General features: G+C 41.6%; 2 non-coding genes across 2 annotated transcripts; both read right to left on the reverse strand.

Moving 5' to 3' along the window:
- Nucleotides 1-4,568: 4,568 nt before the first annotated feature.
- On the reverse strand, nucleotides 4,569-4,650 carry trnas-gcu (transfer RNA serine (anticodon GCU)). Its single transcript has one exon. It is a non-coding gene; the product is annotated as a tRNA-Ser (tRNA).
- Nucleotides 4,651-7,186: 2,536 nt separating this feature from the next.
- On the reverse strand, nucleotides 7,187-7,297 carry trnal-caa (transfer RNA leucine (anticodon CAA)). Its single transcript has 2 exons — nucleotides 7,260-7,297; nucleotides 7,187-7,232 (listed from the first exon to the last, which is right to left on the reverse strand). It is a non-coding gene; the product is annotated as a tRNA-Leu (tRNA).
- Nucleotides 7,298-23,660: the final 16,363 nt, after the last annotated feature.

Consider the following 23,660-nt stretch of genomic DNA (forward strand, 5'->3'; position numbering starts at 1 on the left):
GGCTTAAACCTCCAGCCTCTTCAGGAGCATCTGTTGGAGTCGCACTGCTACAGCGTATCTCCTTGTTAAGTATCCCTTTTATTGTTGTTGCTGCCTCCAGGCGATGTAAACCAGATTCAGAAAAAAAAAATTTGAACAACATTATTCCCATATTTCCCCGAAGGTGCGGTGGCCAAGTGGTAAGGCGTCGGTTTTGTAAACCGAAGATCGTGGGTTCACCCCACCCGTGCCTGTTTCATTTGTCTCCACTTTCCTTTAGATTCAAAGTCTTCAAAAAAACTCGCAACTCAATAGTAAGAGCGCATAACTGTCGCCAGTGATTAGTATTCTTGCATATCCTGCCTTGTTTTTTAGTCGACAAAGCTTGTCTCTCTTCACAACCATCTTCCGAATGATCGCCTCAGCATTGGGAAGGAACGTGCGCTTGGTACAGCCCCCCACTCCATCGTCTGATCACAAACAGATCGGGTGAGCTGTCAGTCCAGGTTGGAAGTAACGTTCGAAAGCACTAAAAATCTGACTTAGGAACAAGAAGACCATGTTTTTTTAAACGAGTAAACGATAAAATAATATACTGCCTGCAAGACTATGTCAAGTTCAAGTTCAAGTCCAAGTTTATTGTCATTATACTCATACACAGGTATATGGTATAACGAAATGCTATTTAGCTAGCTCTCGGACATAAGTAGTACAAAGAAAAAAACACAACAACAATACAATTGTATAACAAAAGAAAGACAGAGACAACAGCCGATGTGCAAAAAACAACAACGGGCAGTGTGCCAAACAACAAAAAGGTAACAGGTTATGTGCAAAAACACGCATCAAAAGAATGAAATAAAGGGATAGAAATGATGGGGAGTGAGCTTTTTGACATGTAAGGTAGAGGTAGATTTTCAATGTGTGTTTGGGTTTTTGGTAAGAAAGAAGGCACTGTGAGGTTCAGATCATAGGTGAGAGGTCAGGTGAGAGTGAGAGAGGCTGGGAGTTTAATAGTTTGATAGTGCGGGGGTAAAAACTGTTTCTGAGTCTTGTAGTCCGGACCCGAACGCTCCGGTACCGTTTTCCATGTCATGCTAAACGCCACAAATTGTTCGTCCAGTTGTATCAATCGTCCTAAATTTACGGAAAATCGGATGTGACTGATACAATCCGCACCCATTTCTTCAGGATAGTTGAGCGGTTTAAAACAGCAAATTTACAGATTTGTGTCTTTTAAGCTTTGTGTTTCGCTCTCTAAATAGAGGCACGGGTTCAAATCCCACTCCCGACAATCAGGCGTTTTACCCTGACTTTTTTACCTGCCTTTACACTGTTTCAGTCTTGTTGTGCTCGCTGACAATCACAGTACGAGGAAAACTGAGAAACTGCTTAGCAAAAACATAACGGACAGAAAAAAGCTTCGTAAACACGTGAATGTGGTTAGCAGCAGTAAGGTATGCATTCAAATGTTTAAGGCTGATTTATAAAAGCAGCAGAAGAAAGGTGCAGCCTTTGTAAGAATTCGCGGGTTTTTATGCTGCTTGGACTTCTTTCAAGCCTATGAAGTGACCCCCGTTTTATTTTCATTTTCAAACTTCAGAACCGAATAACGAAAATGTTTCATGTGTGACAGCATTCTGTTGCAAATACCGTTTCCACGATGTATTCAGCGACGGGAATGAAATGTTTTATTGCTGGCTCAAATGCGAGGAATTTCAGAAAAACCTGGAAAAGCAACGCTTGCAGTAAATGACATATCCAAAGCGTGTAGTCAGCATGAGCATAACAACGCAATGCTCTGTAAAAACGATCTGAAGCTGTAATTACTCTTTTATCTCAGGCAGTTCATTCCGATACGATGTTTCCGCAGACTAAATGAAATGCCGAACTCCAAACATGTTGTTGCCATTATTGTACTCCTGCTGAAAGAAGAAAGAAAGAAAGGTGTCGTAAATGAACTTTGTCGCCCGTGGGAGATGTCAAGCGCATTGGACATGAAAAGTGCCGGATAAAACCCATTTCTATACGTTTCTCTTAGTGTCGGGGCTCCTATTGAATGTAAAGGAGGCAACGTGCTCAGCCAGCCGACTCAGCGCTTACTGAACGCAGGTGTCTGAGCGGTGTGTCCAAGTCGCAGTAAAAGAGGAGGATTCTGTCGGCGCCGTGTCTTAGTTGGTTAAAGCGCCTGCCTAGTAAACAGGAGATCCTGGGTTCAAATCCTAGCGGTTCCTTTCTTCCTGTCTTCTCGCACCGTTTATTGTTATAGAGAACATGCTTCTGCATTACCTCAGTCAATATCACCGGGAATGTGAATAGAAATGTAAACATCAATATTTCTGCTGTCTCCTGAGAAACACAAGTATAGAGTCAAAACACAATAAATAATGCTAAAAAATTATTCAGTTAACACCCAGATGTGACAAAACACATTTAAGACTTACATCCCCTTTAAATATGTATTTCCTTAATATCAGTTCTCTTCCCTCCCCAGGACACCTGCAAATTCACTAGAGCATATTAAAGGCTGTGTGTAAGTCTTACATGTGTTCTGTCACATCTGGGTGTTAAATTAATAGATGTGTTGTGTCATTTAATATGATTTGACTCCACGCTTGTGTTTCTCGGGAGACAGCAGAAATATCGGGGATTTGCGGCTACAGAAAATAATGTGAACTTTACAGGCAAAAGTAAGGTTAAGTTAAAGAAACAAAAACGTATTGTCACCTTTTTCAACGTGATTTTTTAAGACATTTGTTCGGAATAGTATATCTTCTCGTGTCTGTGGCTATCCTACAATAACGGTGGTGAAATAGCAGGAATGTGCGGAAAGAATCGGAGATTGAACAGAAGACTCATCCAGTCGATAGTAAGGTTGTGTAGGACCGCACACCCTACGATGTCAGTGTTGAGTAGTGAGGTTTAAAGGCTTCTTCACGAACCAGGAAGGAGTACAAACCTAAAGTCTTCTGATCCGTAATCAGACACGTTATCCATTGCGCCATTGGCGTTTGTATTACATTCAGAGCCGCTACTATTCATGTGTCTTGTATGTGTGTCTAGTTACTACGTCTTTCATTATGTCTGGTTTAAAATAATGTATCTTTAAAACAGACAAAGGGTTTATGAGTCTCCCTGAAATTCAAGAATAAAAAATATCGCGTTTAAAAAGAATACAGAGATGCCAGCGATAGAAAACGGAGCGTCTTAAGTGCGCGCTATCACTGAACTAAACTCCCGATCGGTAAGTTTGTCGGCGGCTTTTTAATTGTGTTAGGAAGAGCAAACAGTCCACAGTGTACATTTTAAAGGTCTAAGCAAAACAATCAGACGTGAGGATTAGGATTAGGATCCAGAACAGGAGCCTTTACTTCTTTATATACTGAGGTTTCGGGTGAACGTCAAAGTGAAAGACAAATTCGCAATTTTCACTTTTTGATTAAGGAACAAGAAAACACCATCCTTCAAACTGGATTCAGACCAGGGACATAAGAAATGCCCACTGTTTTTGTCTATAGTCTTAAGATCCAGCAATTGAGCTATCGAGAGGTCGGAAAGCAAACGCTTTGTCACACGTGTAGCCCAATGTAGTGTAGTGTTCCTCTATTTAAATCCCAGTTCGACGTCAAAATACTCACTCCCATAGTCTCGTTCAGAAGAAGAAATGGACCAGGCTTCCACTGTATAAACGTCCAGAGTTCTTATAAAACGTTTGAAGGGACATCAGTGCAGGCTGAAATTGACCCTTTTTCTAGTGGGATCAGGATCATATAAAACCTTTCTTTTGGATTGAGAAGAGGATCATGGAGACACTCAAAATATCCCTGTCTTTGCTTCTTTCAAGGATGAATGGAGTATTGATCTGCAAGCATCGGTTTAAATCAAAACTCTCTGCTACTGCAGTTGCTTGTTTGAGAGTTTCTTCAAATCTTTCAACTGAACGTTGATATCAAGATATATTGACGGTAATATCATAGGGACTTTGGTTTTCTTTTGATCGAAAATTGTATTAAAATACAAGCCTCTTTCACAGTTGTATAATACTTTCCCTTGCATCCTCAGATAAAATTTCTAAATACCACAAAGTTACAACATATGGAATAGCATTTATTTTAAAATGTATTTTAAAATTTGCATTTATTTAGAGCTATATTTAGAGCTTAGTAAAGATAGCATTGCTAATATTGATGGAGTAGAAATGTAAGATGAATTGATAGCTTTTTCTGAACTAAAAAAGTCCTACAACGCCTCCTGTAACAGGTAAGGACTCATAGCAAGACATTGCTATTGCATTGCGCATTTTGCAGATACGACCAGTTTCTGCTTCTGGTGAGTGCATCTTTTCCAAACTGAAATTAACAAGAACATTTTCAAGATGCGCCATGTCCCTAAATCGTTCATCAGGACTACTATTAATATCAGGTGAAAGCAGTACAAAGCATACATTTAACCTAAATATTAAGAGACTATATCTGTCAGCTACTGCTGTAAGCCATGTTCAGCCAACGCTAGAAATATTACTGCTCTACTACAGTAGCTAAAGAAAACAAGTCCGACTTAGAAACGGATCAGAAGTCGAAAACACAAACCGACGAGGATGGGATTCGAACCCACGCGTGCAAAGCACAATGGATTAGCAGTCCATCGCCTTAACCACTCGGCCACCTCGTCACGAAAGCTACCCCCCTCAGAGCGGTGTGTCCAAGAGGCTGTATAAGAATAGGTAATAGGTTTATTCCATGCTGAAAAAAAGAAGAACGAGAACACAACGTTTCGCCCGTGGAGCCTTCTTCAGGTGTGAGAGAGACAGGGCAGTAGGCAAAGGTAAAATAGCGAGAGAACAAAGGTTTGAGGGTGGGTACCCACCTATATAAGAATAGTATTCTGCCAGTGCTGTGGTAAAGCTGGTTAAAAGACCTGTTTCATAAAGAGGAAATCCTGGATCCGAATTCCAGCGGTACCTTTTTTTTCCTGTCTTGTTTTACAGAACATGTAATTTGGGACACTCAAAGAGGTCTTGATTTGGTTTAATGCGTTTATTCATTTCCTTTGCAGAACAACTTGTTTTTTTTAAATCATACAGCTTGCGAAAGATGAAATGCGAGCGATTTTTTTTGTTCACCAAAAGTATGTAAATGAAAAAAAGCAAGGTGTAAGCATTTCTGTGGTGCAATCGGTTAGCGTTTTCGGCTATTAATCCCCAGGTGGGTTTTTTGATCCCACCCAGGGACGCACTTCTTCCTATAGTAAACATCATCACCGCAAAAATTTAATTGTTCCGCAAAACCTGAACTATTTTGATATTTGCAGTAGTAAACAATTGAGTACCAGAGTCAACATTACCGGGAATTTCCAATAATTACCGACATTGGCAACTTGCAAGCAGTTAGTATTCACCCATAGAATTATATGTTCCAGTGAGTGAGGGAGAATTCACTTATGCTCCCGTTGCATCTTCAGCTAAAGTAATTTAAAAAACAATGCAAAATTGTTCGAGAACTTGTCAAGCAAAAACAACAGATCGCCGGAGTTCTATTTTAATATTTTCGTATATTTACCTTAATTTGAATATAAATGTTAACATAAACGCTGTTCAATATAATGTAATGTTGTTGTACTTTTAAAATATTTTAGCTGAGGGTGAGAGGGGGGATATTACGCCTTGCCAAACATCTAAAATAACTGTAAAAGGGGATGGCATTTTAATAAAACTGGCAATCAAAAGAAAGTTACAATTTGTATGGTATTATGCTCAATATCCCTCGATATTGAAGGTCAGATGAGGAATTTGAAGAAATTATCAATGAAACAACGGCAATAGCAGAGGGTGTTGATTTTGAACCAGTGTTTGCACCTCAATAATCCATCAGTCTTCGCTTGACAGGCTTCCTCAAGATATTCGGTGTTCTATACAAAAAATCGACAATTAAGCACAAATGTGACAAGAGGCAAAGACTGCGGCAGAGGAGGAATAAACTCCACACGATGACTGTATGTATACGTCTGTCTAATATTCGGCCCCTGCAGGGGCATCATATTCGCTGAACTGCCTGCCAGCGTGTGTACGGTGTTATAATTCAAGAATATCAATGGTCAGACGCTTACAACGGGTGTTTGTGCTTGTATTATTTAGAGAATTGAAAAAACATTTTCAAAACTACAGCTCGAATGAAATTAAAAAAAGTTTATTTGTCTCTTTGCTGTAACAACTGTGCCAAAACTATTCCGATACATCAAAATAGCATCAGAATGTAACTAGATTTTATTGGATTTTAGGAAATGTATTTTTGCGCATTTCTCTATACGATCAGAATACCTTCCTGTTTTCACCGTGTTTATTGTTTCTGCCTATGATCTCGGAAAGAAAGATCCAGTATCTGTTCACCGAAATATTCCAGGAGTTTGATATGGTTTGAGAGGAGTGTATGAAGGTAATGAAGGAGGGAGGACACGCGCATTCCGCACGGGGAGCGCAGAGCAATGAGCTGCGCCTGCAGCTCTCCGAGTCTTTTCTTAATCAACCTCTGAGTCCGGACACACAGCGTCTCCAGCCAGAGATTTACAGTTCAGAAAACGGCTGTCTCGAGCAGAAACTGATCTTCCTGCTTTAGTTAAGGTTTGGTTATTGTGGGGGTTTAGCGCTTGTATCTCTCTTCTCTTACTAAACACTATCTACTGTAAAGTATATAAATAGAAGCTAAAATGCAGCTAAAATACTTCAGTAAGGCCGAGCAGATAGGAAAGTTTAATAAAAATAATAATAAATGATCTATGTTCTAATTGCCCATATTTTTTTTAACTCTCTGTTCGAGCTCTGATTTAATCCTCTCGGCTCCTGCCGCTGTCACCGGGAGAGTGGCTGCATTCCGTAGGGCTACAGGCTGATTTCACAATGCCACATTTAATGAAATACAGGGGAAACCGCAAGGAAAACAATATGTTTTAATACATCTTCTTCTGGATTTATATTTCGGTCTTTCACCTTTGAATGCATACCTTGACCGTAAATCTTTACTCGATTACAGGCACCCCAAACAGTTCTTAAGGGAGAAATCGAAGCCTATTTGACTTTCTGCTAATCACATTGAAGTGTTCACGAAGCATTTCCCTGCCCATCATGTGCCCGCAAGCCTGTTTCTCCGTTTTCTTCTTTCTGTCGTTGTCAGCGAGTACAAGAAGACAGGAAAAATGCAAGAGAGGGAAAAGCTGTCAGGAGTGGGATTTGAACCCACGCCTCTATTCAGAAACCAGAACACCCAAGCAATGGAAAGACAGGAGTCCTTGAGTCTGGCGCCTTAGACCACTCGGCCATCCTGACGAGTTGTGTAAGTTGGTGTGTTAAAAGCACCAGTAGTTCACAAAACTGAGAAATGCTTTGCTGGAGAAGCGCCACGTTGCCTAATGTTGCCTAAACGGATCGCGGAAATCAAATATTCGGATCGATTTAGAGTGTGCTTTACAGCCTTTGTGTAATATTTTAAATTGTTTTTAAAAAGTGTGTACTGTGTACTACGTTTAGGACTAGTTAGTGTGGTAGAATATGGAGATCATCTCCAGCTCTGAGCTCAACTGCAACAACAAGTCGTGCTGAACAAAGTCAGAGTTCAGCTGAACCTTTGCTCGGTGTGGTGCTCAGGACTCAGGAGTATTGTTGTGGTTCTAATTAGCACGAACTGCAGGGGCTCTGAATCAGAACATTTCAATTTATCTGTTCAGTAAGTTAAAATGCAGGACATGTTAAAATCAGATTATCACTGTGTCTCTGTCCCGTTTGTATATAACCGAATGTTTAAAAGATACCAGTAAGGACACACAACTACTAATGCGGTACTTATTGGAAATAGTCCCAAAACAAGTACGTCCGGCAGCTGGTAGACTCCTGTAATAATTTTGCAGTGACACTTTGAAGATTTACGCTCTATTTAAATATTAATTTACTAAATTTCAGTTCTCTTTTCTCACACTCCCTGGCATAACTGAACTCTCACTCTCGCATACTAAAGGCTTTACATTCATTAGCTGTAATACAGATTCTAATAAAGACAGAATGAAACTGTTTGTTTTGTGTCTCATGGTGATCCTCTTCTCGATCCAAATGAAATGTTTAATATGATCCCTCGAGAAAGAAAAGGAGTCAATTTCCGCCTGGAAAGATTGATGCTCCATCAAACATTTTGTAATATCTCCGGAAGTTTATACAGTAGAATCCTGGTATGTGGCTTAAATTCAAGGTAAACAAGACTAAGGAAACGAGTTGGAAACGATGTCGATCTGGGATTTAAATCATCCGGAACATTTCACTACATCGGACAGTATGTGCCAGAGAGCATCTCCTGACATCTGTTGGTAGCTCAGTTGGTAGAGCGGAGGACTGTAGTGGAAACAAGAGGGAATCCTTAGGTTGCTGGTTTGACACTGGGTCGAAGGAAGGTACCCTTTGTGTATTTCATTCAAACAGTTAAAATAGCCGATCTTTTTCCACTCAGACTTTGATCACAAGCTCAATAAACGACGAAGCAGAGGCTCTTGTTCTGAATTCAGCTCACGTCTGATTGTCTTGTTTTGGCCAAGATCTGATCTTTGAATTCAGGGAATACTCTGTCTGCTTTGTACAGTAATTCAAAAGTAGATACAAATGTCACTTTTTTATTGTAGATATAAAGGTGTTCTCTGTTTTCAAAGGATAGGTACTTAATTGGCTTTATGATTTGGTTTTGATTTTGTATCGTTGTATTATTAAGTTTGTGCTTTTTGTGTTTTTAACATATTGTGAACTTATTTTTGAAACAAATGCTTACAAAAGCAGACATGGCACACATCTGTTTATACCAGCGGTGAATTGTATATTTTATTAAGTAGAAGCTACTGCGCACTTCTGGGAGTATAACAGGTTCGATATAAAGTGGCAAAAATATAAAAGGGGAAAATACCCCAGACTGGGTGTAAAGGCCTCGTTGTGACTGTTGTTTTATTGTTGAATACGGCATACTGTGCACGAAATGTTGCAGAAACACAATCTGATAGTTAAATAATTAGTATGAGGCCACGGATCCAAATATTAATTGCTGATTTTTTTAAGTGATATCTTCCTATCCTCTGGTAGAAGTAACACGATGTGAGCAATTGTTTTTTGTTCTTTTTTTTCACGTTGCGATCCAAAAAGCCTCAGATGCACAGTCTGACAGCAACCAAACCAGAATGGATTCTGCTGGGAGCCGGACTGAGCTCATTCTTGCTCCCTGTGCTGAAAACAGAATTAGCTCTTCCTCGAACATCGTCTACAGCTGCTGGATGGTGCTCTACGTCCTGCTGCTCCAGCAATTATTTGGACGAAAGACAGATCACTTGTGCGCTTTTAACCTTCTCGCAGCTACAGGCGAGACTGAAGCTGGCGATATAAAGGCACGCGCTGGTACACCTTCTCGAACTTTCACAATCATGATAAACATTTTTTAAGACCTTTGAAAAACTAGATATAGATATAGATAAAACTAGATAAAAAACATGAGCTTTATCGGTTTTTACATTAATCGATTTTGAATCAAATTTGATCTTTTTACATTGCATTTTACGTTGAAATGTAGCATGCATACCTAATCCACCAACGGACAGAGCAATATTTTACGTTGCCTTCCAGAGCTTCCAACGTTTGATGGATTTGTATGGGTGTCTGTATGAGACCACTACAGCACTGGCGCAGGTGCAAAATCCACTTTCACAAGACTTTTTCAGTGTCTTCTCTCTCAAATGGACCGAAGCACAGGAGCCAATATAAGAGAAAATGACAGGTGTTTAAACAGAGTATGTCCCAATGTCTGCGACAACGCATTGTGATTTTGTATAAACGCAAATGGTTTATCATTTAAAAGCCAACATCATTCTTTTTATCCCTGGCGCTAATACGCTACCATACATGCGAGCTGTTGTGTGAAAGAAAATTCATATGTGCGTAGGAAGGCAGAATAAAATCCAGAACTGTGTTGGTGACATCGATAAACAGGGCTCATGTTCACAACAAAACTTTACTGTATAAAAAGTTAAAATTCGTAAATATATATTTTTTTAATTATGCAAGGTGTCTGTTAAACCATTCATGAAGGATTTTTAGACAAAAAAACACACCATTATATGAGAAAATATATTTACTATATCTGCATTTAACTCACTTTTTAACAATTTTCAATTTCAAGGCCGATATAAATTGTTGCCTTGCTTTTTTGTCATGAATACACAAGCTTGTTATGTCTTGTGTCAGAAATAAACTGCATGAAATTTGCTAAAGCAACAAAAAGTAAGCGCCACAAAGAAGACAGACATTTGCGTTTATAGTGCAATGTTATCTCGAGCCTTTAAAATTACTTTAAATGCAATTTGTTTTTCTCTGTGGCTCTAAGGCTTTGTCATTTACTGTAGTTATTGAGGAGAACATTATGTTAATCGTATAGATGAAACGTTTAATATATTCAAGTGGGTAGCTACGTCAGCATGCGTATCTGCAAAGGAACAAGTAATATTGTAGGTTTATTCTATGCTGAAAAGAGAAGAGAGAAAACAAACCTGAAGAAGGTTTCACAGCTGAAACGTTGTGTTTTCTCTCTTCTCTTTTCAGCATGGAATAAACCTATTACTTGTTCCTTTAATATATTGTTCGGTTTGACTCAAAATGCTTTACTACTACAAGAGAGAATTATAATATGGAGGATGAGACAAATTTATGATTTCTTGGAAGAAAATGTTTTTTCTTTGCATTCGAAATGAATCGAAACTTTAGCGCGACACACAAACCCTTTGTCATTTTTAAAGATATAATATTTTTAAACAGACAGTATAGAAAACGTTTTTTTTTACTAAGCAATTTTGGCTGGGGGCGACGCATTACTAGGAGTGGCGCTGAGGTCACTATGGTGCAGTTGAGCACCGTAAGATTAGGGCCAGTGACGTAATGTATAACGCATCTGACTGTCTGAAGATCAGCTCCTCCTCTGAGCTCAATAGCAATGCAAAACTGTGCGAAACAAAGCTGGAGAGCAGCTGATCTTGTGCTCAGTAGTCAGTACGGTGCTGAGGGTTCAGTTCTGGCGTTGTTCTAATTAGCACGAACTGCAGTGGCTCTGAATCTGACCATTTCTATGGAAGCCCGTTTCAGCCAGGGAGTAAAAATAAAAACGCGCTATGGTTTCTCAGAATTCCGACTTAGTAACTGAGAATTGCGACTTAAAAACTCAGAATTCCGACTTTATATCTCGTAGTTGCGACTTAATATCTCACATTTGGAACTTCAAAATAACCCATATTTCATTGTCTGTCCTTTTGTTATTGTAACGGATTCGGGTTCAAGGGCTTGTGCCCTCGCCGCTCCCACCCTAGTTCGTGCCTCACTGCATTGGCTTGAACCCAGGCCTTGCCAGCTGAGCTAAAGAAGAGTTTCTTTTTTAAGTAAAAAAGGACATACAATGGAAATATTTAAAAAGTATAAGTTTCAGCTTTTATAATTGTGAATTATTCTGGATGTGAAGTGTCTATTTCTGTATCTTATTTCATATTCTGTCTTTGTTTTTGTATTTCTGGTGTTTAAATAAAAAAAGAATTTAAAAGCCCACCGTCCACTATTCCATCCGTGTACTATGGAAGCCTCACTACCGGAAATGGGATTCCATAAAAATTAGTGGAATTAATTTGATTTTTATCAGGGCACTGTACAAGACAAGTCTTCAGGCTTATAGATCCTATGATCTTGTACGATTCATCAATATAGTGTAACGGAACGGCCGACATACAATTTGTAGTTCAGGTGGGTAGCTGCGTCAGCATGCGTGGGCTGCAAAGGAACAAGTAATAGGTTTATTCCATGCTGAAAAAAAAGAAGAAAGAAAATATGTTTTGGCCGAAACGTACCAGTAAACTTTACATTAACAACACCAGCCAACGATACTATCATTTCACACCGGTTCTACAGGAATCTACAGCAGAGCCCTGAGTTGACTCCCAGAGTCCCACTGAGCCCATAGAATTCCACATCACCCATCACTCCTGCGCACAGTCCGCTGAGAGTGCCTGTCCATAAACTACTGGATTAAGAATGGGATCAAATAATTCCCCATTTTCTTAATTCTACATCAAAGGACTGTTAAAGGTCTATTTGAAGGCATCGATTTGTATTCTTAAACCAGATGAACGCCTGGAATAAGTTAATATTACTTTAAAAAATAAACAGTCGTGCTACAGTACTCCAGTTGAAGGCACGCTTCTAGCTTTGCGGTACTCTGGTGCGTCACAAATTTATGTTTGAATTTCTGTGGATGAACTACTATACAGTAGGTGTACCCTCGCTCACTTTCTTTAGCAACAGTCGTTGCTCCTCATCTGAGTGATGTATTTGCCTTGTTTACAGTTCACTTCCCTGCAAGGAATATTTACCTCAGAGCTCTCTTTCACAGACTGCAGGCGCTGTTTGTTAACAGGTATTATAGTGATGACATCTTTCTGTATGATCAGGACAGGAGCTGCAAGTCCACTGTGTTGTGGCTGCAGTACAATTTTAGCTTATTATTATAATACTTTTTAACAGCGACAGATTCTTAAGATCACGAGGTGTTTACGATATTATTTCAGAATTAAGCTGTTACTACATTCGGAACTGTCCCATAGGATTCAGTGTTCCATTAGTTTGGCACTAAACTGCTTAGTCTATTGCAGAAATTGTACTTAGTCCTGTCCTGTAGTGTCCTCTAGAGAGCAGCAGCTGTTTCCTTGGGCTCATTGCAATTGTGATTACTGAGCAGGGGACTAAAGTCAGCAGACGAGCGAGTTGCAAATCGGTATTAATCTGGCGTACAGAGCTGCATGCTAATCTCTGGAACATCTCCAGTTAATGTGATGCTGTTCTTACCTTGCAATTGACCCAATCTGACTACTGGCACCAACAACCCTGTTATTACAAATAAACTTCTTGTGTACCTACCGTGATACATAAGTTTGCTGGAGAGGTTTGGCAGCCTATATTCAGTCAAAGGTGTGTGTGCAGATCACTGTGATATACAGGCATCAACAAACTGACATACAATATTAAATGTTTAACTGATAAAACCCAAATGAACCAAACCTGAATAAATTAGTGGTGGAAAGGAGTCTTTTTATATAGCAAAAGGTCTCTGAGCCTTTGGTAATAACGATGGGTATATAACCCATTGTCCTCAATATTAGAAATGAATCCTTGAGCACTGCTGTTGTACCAACGGTCCTCAAAAGTGCTGCCATTACCCCCGTCCCATAAAAGCCTAACATTACCCTTTCTTGCATAAACTGTAGAACGTGCCTTCACATTTCAGTTGCAGTTTAATCTATTATCACCCTACTCTCCACTTCATAACCTTCACTCTAATTCTGGTCTCCTAACTGTCCCCCAAGCCCGTCTACAGCGCCTTCTCCTGTTATGCCCCCAAGCTCTGGAACTCTCTGCCCAAGGATAGCAGAGTCAGCTTCCCTAAACTCCTTCAAATTCAGACTCAACACCTTCTTCTGTAGAAGAGCCTTTACTGAACTGGTTCCATTATTTACCCCTCTGCTTCTACTTTTCTCCTCAATCTATTGGAATTGTTTTATCCTGTGTATTCTTATTGTAATTCTTTCAAGTGCTTTGAGAAGCCACCTTCAGAACCATTATATAAAATAGTTTATCCTAAATCCTTGAAGCTTTAATAGGGCACTGCAGTAGGGCTAAGAATTGACAGTGTTAGTGGGCCAGCAGGATTTGTGCAGATTATAGGTAGGCACAAAGGAAGACTAGGATTCACTTGAAATTCATGACATGGGACACTGAAACAGGGGAGAGGCTTTGTGTAGTAAGCGTTCAGTCCCAATCTACACAGTCTGTGCTGCTGGTAGAAGTGGTTGTGAACACCCGCCTTCCCAGTCAAGTACTGGGATGTCCAGTCTCAATCCTAATACTTCCCCATGACTGTCCAATACCACTACTGTGAAACCAACACCCATAAGACAAGATCTCAGATTTTAACTGCACAATTATTCACTGATGTTTGTGCACCAGTATTGTTCCTCTGCTAAGGATGGGAAGGCCTACTTTACACCAAGCCCCTGTTGACAATCCCTTCCTTGCGTTTCTTTTAGTCAGTTTGTGCAGCCTAGAATAGGACACCAGATCTCACTCTTACTGGGCACTACAGTAGCAACTCACACTCCATAAGCACTACCCATCTCGGAAACAGGAGGATTTCCAGTATATTGAACACCTCCGTCTCTCTCACAGTAAAGAAAGTCACACTGCCCTGCCCAAGGAATAGTGCGGCCATCTTCCCCCAGTACAACGCTTTATTACTCCAGCCATTTTCAGTCCTCATTGGCAGCAATACAGGAAGCATTCCTGAAAGGGGAACCCCCACAAATACTTCCATTGAATTCCTCCACCCCATTCAAACCATAAAGAAACAAGGGCAGGCAGAAAGGTCTTTCACAGCTTTATTGAGATGTTGCCATTACAAGGCAAGTGGAGGCAGGAGAGTCACAAGGGCCAGGCTGTAGCCTTCATTCAGGCACCTGGGGAGAAAGAAGGAGAACAATCCAGCTGAACTGCAGGACACCACACCTACAGGAGCTCCTCCTGCCAGACCCTACCTGTCCACTGGCCAACATCTCCAAAGTCCTCTGTTCCCTCCACATCCTCACTGGTGCTCTCTGCATCTTCACTGGAGCTCTGAGGGTCTCCCTCCTCATCCTCAGTCCAGTCAGCTCCCACATCCAGAGGAGCTTCTACTGGTGCCACAGCCATCCGACTGCTGGTCACCAGGCTCCTGGTACCTGTGGACAAGCAGCACCCAGGAGTGAGGGATCCACTATACCCAGAGACCCACAGTCTACTCATCTAAACAGTCCCTTTGTCCAGCATGGGATCATTCCTCAGTTGTCCAAGCATGGTTGTCTCTTGAGCAGAGATGCATCCACAAGGGATAGAGAACCAGACCCACCTTCATTCCAACTGCCAGCACACCTGGACTCACAGCAGGCACAGACCTCATGGTCACCATACAGCTCCTCCCACCTGGAGGAGAGGAAGACAGGTGAGGCCTCCACCTGGCATGTCCCAGAGCACCCTCAGCAGGCTCCTTGCAGAAGTACCTCTTCGCCTCCCTGTTGTAGGTGCAGGACTTGGTCCCTGGTGTTGCTTTAGCAGGAGCCACAGCCATGACACAGTGCATGTACAGCTCAGTCACTTCATGCTGCAAGAGGGAAAGTCACAGCATTAAGGGATCAAGGCCAATAGAGGGACAGAGAAGGACCTTCTGCCATCAGTGAAGGCAAGCTGGCAGCTCTAGGCACTACAGCTGCCACAGTCTGGTTCACATCTAGATCATGGATGTGAAAGCAGACCATGGATCAGTAGAGCAAGAAGGCTGAGCAGCCTTTGAGAGCAGCACCTTCCTGGACAGCTTCTTCTGGAAGAGGAAGGCATCAATTGTGAAGCGGAGCACAGCCTTCTGCTTGGAGGGGACAAACCTGGACAGGCAGCCATCTGCCTTGCTGTCCACCATGCACCTGGGGACAAGGACAAGGATGAACCCCTGCAGGCTCTCGGGGCTCCTGCCCACCTCTCCTCCCAGAAGGGGCCGTACCCCAAGTTGTCGATCACAGGGAAACGGGGCTGGGAGTGCTGGTCTGGTTTCTCCGTTACGTAACACGAGTGGATGTACAGCCTCTGCTCTGCTGTGGCAAAGTAGGCAGTGGCCTGGAAGTACATGGGCTGACCCAGGAAGTACTCATCCTTGGGAGAGAGCCAGACCCAGCGGGCTGGAGAGAGAGAGGCAGCATTACACCTGCACACAGCACCCCCTGCAGGCAGGAGGAGCCACTCACTCAAGGAGCTTACAGTTGGTGGTGAGTAGCACAAAGCTGTGTTTGTTCTTCAGGTCCTTGAAGAAAGTCCTTCTCCTGGCCCACGTGGGGACATAGCCAACCTTGTAGGAGTAGTGGAACCTGCAGGACAGAGGGGATGAGGGGCATCTGGACACTTTCCTAGCGGCTTCTCAGCAGCAGAGCCCTGCCTACCTGTTGTAGGAGCACTTGACCGGCACAGAGAAGGGAATGAAGCGAAGCACAGGTGCACTGGAGGAGGGCGGGGCATAGCGGAGAGTGTTGGAGTACACCAGGCGGCCCTGGACAACCTGCAGGGTCACAGAGGAAGGGATATTCCCAGGAAAGGCAACCCCGACACTGGCCCTACAGCTCACGTCGATACACTGCCTGTAGATGAAGACCTGCTTACCGATCGCTCGGTGCCGCACTCGTGAAGCCCGTAGATGAAGTAGAAGTAACTGCGTGTGGTTCGGCTGACGCTGCAGTTGCCCAAGGTCACCTCCTATGGCCGACAGCTGAAGCCGAACAGGAGCCGACTGACCCTCACATACATCCTGCTGGAGTCACACCACAAAGCCACTCCTCGGGTGCCCCCGATGGCCGGGCGAGCCGGCTGCCGCCCTCGCTGGGGAGGAAACAGGACGCTCTTGATATAGGCGGGTAAGGGGCGGCTGCCGGCTTCGGGCTTCATCTTCTCCTTGTCGAAGTAGGGCGAGTACGCGTCTCTGGACACGGGAAGGCGGCGAAAGTCGGGAGCCAAGGACTGCGAGTCGTTCTCGCTTGCAGACAGGTCTTCGGAGGGCGCATCTGCCAGGTTCAAGTCCTCCAACTGGGCTGCGTCTCCAGGAGCCGGGAGGTCGGCCTGGAGCGCCAATTCCCGAGAGTCCCAGCCAGCCGGCCCGGCGGAAACCAGTGCGGGGAGCCCGGCCCCTGTGCACAGGCACAGCATAAAGAGAAACGAGCGCATCACCAAATTAACGTCCCGCTCAATTGCTACAGGAGTAAAATAAGTAAACCACAAAACTGTTGAAGCAAGAAAGCATAAAGTGTGAACGCGGTGACTAGGTTTTTATACTGGCAGGACCTGCTACCGCACACCTGGTCACACTACCGCTCAATCAACACAATCAATTACATACAGAGATCCGGATTGTTCTCAGCGTCTAATTAGAACCTGATTTCAGTCTGAGGCGGGACTCCGTGAAGCCGCCTGAACATTTTCCCGTGTGTATCTGACCTCAGCGGAGGAGTTCCACGCAATTTCGACAGAATTAAATCACCCACACGTGTAAAATTTGCTCAGATTCATTTATTGTTCAATTAGTTTCTAATTTCCGAGGACAGTGTGTTAAACTCGCTGTCAGACAGAGTACGGAACATGCGACACGTCCGTCCACACTTTCTTTTATCGAGGGGGCTGTTCTATCAACACGTACCGCAATGAAAATAATTTTACTATTTTTCATGTGTAATTGCATGTCATATTAAAATGTGTAATACAAGCATTTCTTTGCTTCCCAGTTAAGAAATACTGATCAGCTTTTGACATGATCTGATAATAATTTGTCTGATTTTCCAGAGATTGCTTTTGCTTCGCAGCACTGAGAACCTATGGAAACCCGTTTCCGCCAGGGAGTAAAAAAAACGCACTATGGTATCTCAGAATTGTGACTTAGAATCATATAATTGCGACCTAAAAACTCAGAATTTTGACTTTATCTCTCACATTTGCGACTTCGAAAAGCCCATATTTCATTGTCTGACCTTTTGTTATTGTAACGAATTCGGGTTCTAGGGCTTGTGCCCTCGCCGCTCCCACCCTACTTCGTGCCTCACTCTATTGGCTCAAACCCAGGTCTTGCTAGCTAGAATCCGAATCCGTTACAATAACAAAAGGACAGACAATGAAATATGGGCTATTTCGAAGTTGCAAATGTGAGATATAAAGTCGGAGTTGTGAGTTACTAAGTCGCAATTCTGAGTTACTTAGTCGGAATTCTGCCATACCATAGCGCGTTTTTTTGTAACTCCCTGGCGGAAACGGGCTTTCATACATTTCAATTAGTCTGATCAGTGCAGGACAAGTTAATGTAGAATCATTACTATGTCTGTCTCTTGTTTGTATATAAATGAATGTCTTTGACAACTTAATGTTAGTTTTTAATTTAGTTTTACGATGTAGGTCATGTGTTAACATATGCACGAGCATACGAAATGTCTCACTCCTGATTCAGCTCATGCTCCATAGGAGAGAAGAGATTCCTCCTGCTTCTCGTACAATCATATCAGAACAGAAGCCCGTGTCGCCCAGCTCTGATTCAAGAGCGACTCGCATCTTCAGCCCTTTTTTATTCGTGATCCTAATTTTCTTTAGTTATGATCAATATTGAACTTTTTCTAAATAAAACGACAATAATCAAACATGCAGGCAGACTTTTAAAAAGTATTAGGAGCTGACAGGGTGCCCCTTTGGAATAGTTGTCAGAAAATGTGAGAAAAGGAAAGGTACGTAAGCTCTCACACACAGCATTAGAGATTGGCATCTGATGGAAAAAAAAAACTACCTGTCTCCCCAGCATTTAACGGTGCTGTTGTTTTGATTTTACATATTGTTAGCATTTTAATGAATTGTTAAAAGATTGATACACAAATCGCTAAATAAGAAAACGTAAAAACCCTAGCTGTAAGCAATTGGCCATTCATATTCCTGAATTTTAAATCCCTGTGTTCTTCTGTATCCGAATGCCTGGTGCAGCTCATTTGAAAGCAGAGTCTACCATTTACAGAAGCGTATTGTTGCCACCAAGGAAAAAAAGTCCTGAGTTTACAGGAGTAAAGAGGAAACAAATGCAAACACCGTTTAGAAAAAACACACACGTCTCAGGCCTTAACCATGACAAGGATAGGATTTGAACCTAGACGAGCAGAGCACAATGAATTAGCAATCCAAAAAGTGACTCCTGTTTAATTTTCTTTTCGCTTGCTCGATTTGTAGTACGCTCCTCAATCCTTACAACCGATAAACAAAACGGCTTCATGTGCCACAGCATTCTGCTGCAGGTACGGTTTGCACCGTGTATTAGGCGAACCCGAATTAAATATTTCAAATATGTGAAGAATTTCATGAAACCTGAAAAAAGATCACAGCCAATGTCAGCAATTCAGAGCCTGTAGGCAGCTTCAACAGAACAAAACGATCTTAAGCCGCAATAATTTCATAGAGTGTATTGTGACACTCTAACCACGTTGTTGCTATTACTGCTACTTCTGCTGCCGTTGCTTTAAACTCTACTCAGCGGGCAAGTAAAGTTGCGTGCTCAGAAACCTTACTTATTAGCTTATGAAGCAATAGTGTTTCGACAATTTGCGGTCTTCAAAAAGTAAACGCTGAAGTTTTTATACTTCCTTGTGAGCAGATCACCTTTGATTTAGAAAAGGAAAACTTACTCCCCTGTTGCTTTCATTGCAATATCTGAATCGAGACCCAAGCGCTAAGAAAGCTGAAAAACGCAGAAGTCATAAACCCGATTTTAATTTAGACACACATTTTCTAATGCAGCCTTCATTACAAGACAGTCTATTTCTCGAAAGCGTGTTATGTAAAAAAGAGAAAAACGAAAATATATGGATGACAATATTTAAAAGCTGAAGATTTTACTTTTGAGAAACTGTCATTTTATGTATCTAAACGCTTTTCAACCACTGCTTTTAGAACTTTGCTGTGCTTCCTGAATCATTTTCAGCGTTATAAACTGGGTGTGGAAGTAGCGATCACTTTGTAGAGCAGTTGATAGACTGGAGCTGTTCAGACTACTCTTGTTATTTCTCAAATGCTTCCATCATTTTTCTTTCAGGCTAGGACGCGAGTGTGTACATGTGTTTTGTTTTCGTTTCACTGATTCCCATTGAAGATTTGTGAATTAACAAGGAAAGAATCAGTTGCCTCGGAAAGCAGAAGGTTTGGTTCTCAACGATCTTGAAGACACGCCCATGTAGAGCAGCGTGTGATGATTCGTACTATAAAAGACCAAGTGCTCAAAGTGACGTCTGTGTTTGCCGTTGAAACTTTTCATCTCGGGCGCACTTTTAGAAAGCAAAGATAGAGCAGTTGTGTTGAATCACACTATGACAGCTGTCAGCAGAGTGGCGCAGCAGAAGCGTGCTGGGCCCATAACGCAGAGGTCGATGTGTCGGAACCATCCATTGCTATACACACCGTCAGTCTAATGAAGTGAATTTAAACTGATCTTTTTCTCTCGTGTATGTGCAAGCTTCACACTTACTGTATTCGTTAATCTTTACCAATAGCAGATGCCCAAATGTATCTTTGGTTGTTCTGCGATCCTTCATGGTTTCCTCAATTCCTTCAAATGAACATCCATATCAAAGCAATTATATATATATATTACAATTAAGGTACATATTAAAAATATCAACGCACATTTCTATAATGCTCATTTAATAATGATTGTCAAGGATTGTCAAGTTCTCCAACAAATCTGTGTTCTAATTTTAAAATATTTTTGCTAAGGATACAACGGGTGTATAAATGAATTCTCCCAACAGCCAGTTAAAGAAAAATTCCACACGTGAGGATGGTTTTCTTGGACATTGACTTAGGTACTGAATTGTTTACTTGTTTTAGTTGCACACGAGTAAAACACGAAGATTTCCTGCAACATTCAAGAGGGTTTGCGAAGAAATCCCTTCAATTTTTAGCAGAGATTATGTTTACATCATCACAATCTGAAGCGCGTCCCTGAGTGCGTTTGACCCACCAGCCCTTTGTTTAACAGCTGCACAGGGACACATTCCCGTTGCTTTTCACAAATCACTGGCATTTTTTTGCAGCATTTCTTCTGTCCTGAGAAGCAAGATTTGTATTTTATCTTTCAGAAGTTGTATGAATTTCTTGAAGTTCAAAAACAACTTGTTCCTGAAAAGAAATGAACACTTGCTTCAAAGTAAATCAAGACGTATGTGTCTCTTGCTGTGTGTGCTCTTATCTGTCCATCTCTCGCTCCTCTTCTCTCTGGCAGTCTGTGTAGAGTATCTGAAGGGGATGTAACACCACTTGGAAAAGAAGAAAAATTATCAGGAAAAATTATCAGGAAAATTCTCAGGCAGAATAAAAAATCATTATTCTTTTCTCAGTCAGATTCATTGCTCAGACTCACACTCAGACAGAAGCTCAACTCCGTACTGCTCTCTATCCTCACAATCCAGAACCAGAAGATATTCAGACAATCAGTGCTGCTACATGAACAATATCAGACAGAACAGCCTGGACTCATGTCACATTTCCCCCTTTTATACTTCCTCCCAGCCCTCTTAGAGACATAGAAGAGCCCCTGGTTCTCCTCTCTGTGAACTGGGCTCAGGGGTCACTGATCTGGCAGTTGTGGGCTCTGTTCCAGGTCGAAAGCAAGAAGGTTCTATTAACGCTTTCCAGGACTTCCAGCCCTTCAGTATTACTTTCTTTACTGTATGTCAGCCTCCCAAAATGTTTATAAATGTTTTATAACACACATGAGTGTGGAATTATCTTATTATTTATATATAGTATTTATGTAATAAACACCAGTAGTGACAATATGATCAGTATATTGATTATTTGTAGCCGATTGTCCGATGGTCGTGTCTACAATAGTGACCATTTGACCAGTCTGTAGCTCTGGGCAGTGGGATTCAGATCACACAGAAGACCTGTCTGTGTGTGATTCCACACCAGCCCTGGGATTCAGCTACTCTCACAAATGTCTCACAGACTGTCTTATAAATTTACAATTAGATGAAGTCATGTTACAGTTTTACAGATAATTTAAATAATCAGACAGCAGTTTTGGCAGTGGATACATCTCCACATGGGGGAAAGGGACAGTAAAATAGTAAGGAAAATACAAAAGAAGAAACTGAAATATATGCGCTCACTGTAAAGTACGAAGAGGTGGTCAGACAAGCAAAACAGCTTTGCGGATAATGTGAAGTGACATTGTTTTGTGTCAATCAGCTCACGGATTCAGCTTCATGTGCCTTAAGCTGTGCATGCCTTCATGAAGACTCTCTTTAAGATGATTGCACCTTTCATTGTCAAATCGCCTTCTTTGCATACAAAAGTTGCACCAATACTAAGAGAAAGGATGAGGAATGGCTTTTATCAAGCGATTGCAGTGTTTGTTTGACTGAGGATCCTTGTGTGCTGAACTGGCCTCTGGAGAAGTGTAGTGCAGTAAAACAGAAGGTTTGTGTCACTCAAGATTGTTACAGAACAGAACAATACAATTACAATACTTTTGTGAGAGTAAATATTACTGGTGCATCACAGTTCTTATAATGGTGAAAACAGGAGCACCTTCTCTACATTTTTGACTGAAGTATTTAAACGGAAAGAAATACTATCACTATGCAATTCATAAATGCAATTGAGCTCCTATAAAAGTTCTAGTCTGATGAAACAATGTATAGAATTAGGTGACAATATCGGAATTCATTCAAATACACAAGATTAATTTTCAGCAACAAAAAAAGTGCTCGGAAATATTTTACAAGAATGAAACCTTACATTCACCTAAATAAGCATTCACCCTCTACATTAGCAGAGAACAGTAGGACAGAAGGTTAGTGTCACTGGACACTGCATCAGAGAGGCTGATCTCTTCTCCCTCATTATGCAGGCTTACCCACTCATGATGAACTGTCCTCCAGCGATACTCAGCTGCCATCATCGACTCAGACATGACGTTCATGTACATATTATACCTTAATATGGCACTGCGTTACAATAATTTGATCAAAACAACTGGTGAATAAATAATAATCAAATATTTTTTTCCTTTCTTTTAGTAGCTAAAGACCAAAAAAGAAGCATTTATTCTTTTCCTCTCCTACCAGCCCTTACAAGTCACCCAGTTTTTAGTTTAGAGCTGGATTAAAGCTCCAGTCTCTTTGAGGGTTGAGTTGGAATCCCACAGCTGCCAAATATCTCCAACTATCTCAGTGTTAAGAAGCAAAAAAACTCACATTTGCTGCAGAAGGAACAGGAGAATTCGTGCCATTCAGCCTTATAGCGTGATGTCATTTTCTCATTCTCGTTTTTAGATGCTTGTGATCGAATCTATGATCCTTATGAGTGTGGTCACCCTCCGTAAAGGTAGCACAGATACAACGTGCCACGTTTTCAGAGAATCACATTAATTACAGGTCAGAAGAAGGCGACAAAGTGTCCGCTAGGCAGTCCAGCGATTTCAATGGTGTTCTCTGTTGTTTAGGTCCAGAATGACACCCGTTACAACCAGGAAACACACAGTGTCAGGCATCAAAAAGACTTCCCAAAACCCTGATCCTCTCCTTGATCCGGTGATGGCATCCAGACATTTCCTGCAACACAGCCAGGATACGGTCTTCAACAACACGAGTGAAAAGCTAATTCCCAACCTTTGCAATCCTTTGCAAAGAAGGACCACATGTGCTCAGTGTTAAATGCACTGTTCATTATTAATAATAATAATAATCTTGACATTATATAGCGCTTTTAAAGGTGGCTTTTCAAAGCACTTTACAGAATGACAATAATAAAGTTAAAAAAATACACAAGATAAGCAGGATGAGAATACACAGTTAGAGGAGACAATAGATGGTGGTATTAAATACAGTAGGAACAGAGGGGTAAAGAATAGTGCATTAAAAGCTCTTCTAAAGAAGAGGGTTTTGAGTCTGGATTTGAAGGAGTTCAGAGAAGGTGACTGATATCCTTGGGGATAAAGATCCAGAGCTTTGGGGCAAAACAGGAGAAGGCCCTGTCACCCATAGAGTGT

Source organism: Lepisosteus oculatus, chromosome 14 (assembly GCF_040954835.1).
Source record: "Lepisosteus oculatus isolate fLepOcu1 chromosome 14, fLepOcu1.hap2, whole genome shotgun sequence".
Lineage (NCBI taxonomy): Eukaryota > Metazoa > Chordata > Actinopteri > Semionotiformes > Lepisosteidae > Lepisosteus > Lepisosteus oculatus.